Source organism: Propithecus coquereli, unplaced genomic scaffold (genome assembly GCF_000956105.1).
Source record: "Propithecus coquereli isolate 6110/MARCELLA unplaced genomic scaffold, Pcoq_1.0 Scaffold179, whole genome shotgun sequence".
Lineage (NCBI taxonomy): Eukaryota > Metazoa > Chordata > Mammalia > Primates > Indriidae > Propithecus > Propithecus coquereli.
Genome location: NW_012142634.1, coordinates 1,933,661 through 1,936,951, shown reverse-complemented (window position 1 = coordinate 1,936,951; position 3,291 = coordinate 1,933,661). Strand labels below are relative to the sequence as shown.

Sequence of the window (3,291 nt, the reverse complement as noted above, 5' to 3'; positions counted from 1 at the left end):
TTCTGAAAATTATTTTGCTTTCTGGTATAAAGTAAATATCTGAATTAATTTTTTTTGTATTTTAATTTTTATAGCTGTATGTTTAATATTTCTGAGCTAAGAATACTTTTGGAATATTGTCTACATCACAGTGATCTGATGAAGTAGTGTAATCACCCGTTTATAGACGAGGAGGTTAAATGATTGGCCCGTGTTTAGAGAGGGAGTAAGTGGCAGAGCTGGAACGTGAGCCCAGGTCACCTGCCTCCTAAGTCCACAGGGAACACCGGTGCCAGCCCCACTTCCACCGCCCCGCCCCCCTGCCCTATTGTATTTTTTATTTTTCAAGAATTTATCTGTTATTTTTAGCTTCTTATTTTTCCTGATGAACTTTAGAATAATTTTTAAAGAACCAATCAAACAAAAAAAAACCCTTCTCGGTGAGAATTATATTAAACCTATGAATTCGTGTCGATGATTGACAGTTCTGGGTTCAGCGTTTCCATCCAGAAACCTGGCTCATCTCTGTCTGCCAGGAGATGGCCAAGAAGCTTCGCGCAGTTTGTCGTTTTATTCTCAGGAGGTTGTTTTGAAGGAGCCTCTGGTTCCTAGCGTCTCCACCTCCGCGGTGCTCCCTTCAATCCGTACCTTCCCCTCTGCCCGGCTGCCTTCTGCTCTCACTCCTGGTGTCGCTCAGGAATTGCTCGACATGAGTTTTGACCATGAGCCACCTCCTGCTGGACCCCTGGACATCCCGCAGTTGGAGTCCTCAGTCCACAGTGCTCTAACGTCTCACCTGGATGTCTTGCCCAGGAGAGAAAATTTCTGAAGGCCAGTAGAGGCATTGTATAGTCTCGATATTCTTCCTGCCTGCTGGGAGAGCATCCAGTAGGTGCTCAATAAGTGATTGTTGAATGAATTGTCTCTTATCACTCTAATGAAGCTGCTGCTAGATTTGTTTCTTTACATATGCTGAAGAACAATGGTTTTCAAACTTTAGTGGGCATCAGAGTCTTCTAGTGTGCTTGCAAAAACACATATTGTTGGGTATCACCTCCAGAGCTCCTGGTTCGTTAAGTCTGAGTGAAGCCCAAGAATTTACATTTTTAAAAAGTTCCCAGGTGCTGGCGGCTGCTGCTCATCCACAGAACCCACTTTGAGACCCATTGCTCTAGAAGACCCCTTTTTGTAACGTGACTAGCACGGGTGGTTGGCTGGTTACACAAAAAAGGTTTTTAAAATGGGGAATCATAAAATATGATACATGCATACTTTAAACATCTTGTTTTAACTTAAAACGTATAATAAACACACTTGGGTTCACCAATTTGTTGAGGTAGGCGTCTCTCAAAGCAAAGCAATGTAAGTGCAGAAATTCTCCTATTGTTTTCCAAATCTTTCTTCTGCTTTTCGTAGTTGTCTCACCCATCTGATTTCTTTTTAGCAACGTAGTTTATTCAGTCTTTCCAAAGTACTCCACCTTATCCTTATAGAAAGACTTCTTTCTTTTTACACCCATATTTCATTAATTTATGTAATATTTAATTCAATTTAAGACCAAGTACAAACTGGTGTGAGCAGGTTTGGGACTCACATCTGACTCCAGATGATCACGCAAGGCGGTTGGTTGGTTTGGAAGTTGCCAAGTGTGCTAGAAATCGTTCCACCAGCACCAGTGTTCAGTGGGTTTACAGGATGGAGGGCCTCAGCTGATCTGGCTAGGGCTTAAATGAAGGCCCCTTAAGAGATTGTTCTATCTACTGCTCCCTTCTAACTACGGTTGCCAGATTTCTCAAACAAAAATACATGATACCCAGTTAAGTTTGAATTTCAGATATAAAACAAATAATTTTTCAGTGTAAGTGTGTATTTGGGGCATACTTATACTAAAAAAAGTATTTGCTATTTATCTGAAATTTAGATTTAATCAGGCGTCATGTATTTTATCTGGCAAACCCAACTGTACCACATTTTCTCTTGACACCTGTCTATGCCTCCTTCCAAGTGTAGCTGAAATAGCCACTTCTCTCTGGATTCCTGCTGCCCTTCTCCCAAGCTCATGAGTTGCCCCCTCTGAGGTTCCCACTCCCCCCACTCTGTGCCCCTACGAGGCCTAGACCAAATTAACGATTATCATCTGTGTCTGCCCACGTAGCCTGGGAGCCTTATATTTGAGGATAAATTCCCTCCTCTCTCCCTGACTTTTGATGCTTCATGTGTAGTCAGAGATTATTCCATATTTTCTGAGTGAATTCATTAACGAGTGGCAAGTCCAGGGAACCTCTGATGTGAAGTGTGATTTAGCCCACTCCCCTGCTCGAATGAACAAGGGTATCAGATTTAACTCTTTTTTTCAGAAGACCTCTCATTTGGCCTTGTTTCTTTGTACTTTCAGCCACGGTGGCAATGGGAAACAACACAGAAGCTGCTTTAAGGAACACTCACGTGACAACTGGTAACTTTATATCTAAACTCTGGGGCTGGGAGGTTGTGGTGCCCAAGGCCACCCTCATGGAATCAGGAAGTACAGCTGCTGAGAATTCTGCTGGCTTTTAGGTGTAGGACAGGAAGGACCTCCCCTGATGGGTTGCCTGGGCTCAGTTCTGCAGCCCCTTTCTCCTGCCGTCTGACAGGCATGGAGATGCCCGCCTCTGCCCATCCACATCCCCTGCCCACTGGGTGTCCAGTGCGGGTGGCACCCAGTCACCAGGGCAGCAGAGGCACATGGGAACAGCAGCATCCAACTGAGGACCCTTGGATATAATCCCTTATTTTTTCTCTTCTTTTCTAGAATCTGCAACAAATCTTGGAAACTTTGCCTCAGTTAATGCTTCAAATGGTAACTGCTTCAATTCCTCATTTTATTATAGTCCTGCATGGGTATGTAAGTGCCTATTTGTACAAAAGCACAGACCGTAAGTTGGGTCAAATAGTTCAAATGCTAAAAAATATGTATATATACGAGGAGGCAGAAGAGTGAAGTGGTTAAGAACAACGGCCTGAGTACAGACCCCGCCCCTGTCACTCGAATCTTGAGGAAACTTCCTAAGCCTCCGCTTCTCCGTAGGGTTGTGCTGAGGCTGCTAAGATGACACACGGAACGCTCCTGAGTGTGACCGAGGTTTCCATGTTAGGAAATGCTCAAAATCGTTGCCACAATTAAGCTTCCAAAATTGGGGCCTTTGGGTGTGAGTGAGGGAGGAGAAGTGATGTCACAAGTGTGGAAGTGTGACGCGCAGGGTTACAGGCATTTTAGAAGCAATCCTAGCTCTCCTGTTGACACCTGGAGTATCGCTCTACTTTCTGAATGGA

At 44.1% G+C, this 3,291-nt stretch overlaps 1 protein-coding gene across 1 annotated transcript in view; it reads left to right on the top strand.

The window, feature by feature from the left end:
• The window catches only part of DMBT1 (deleted in malignant brain tumors 1), an 83,852-nt gene that overhangs the window by 7,527 nt on the left and 73,034 nt on the right, over positions 1 to 3,291 (top strand). The gene's annotated exons all lie outside the window — the stretch shown is intronic.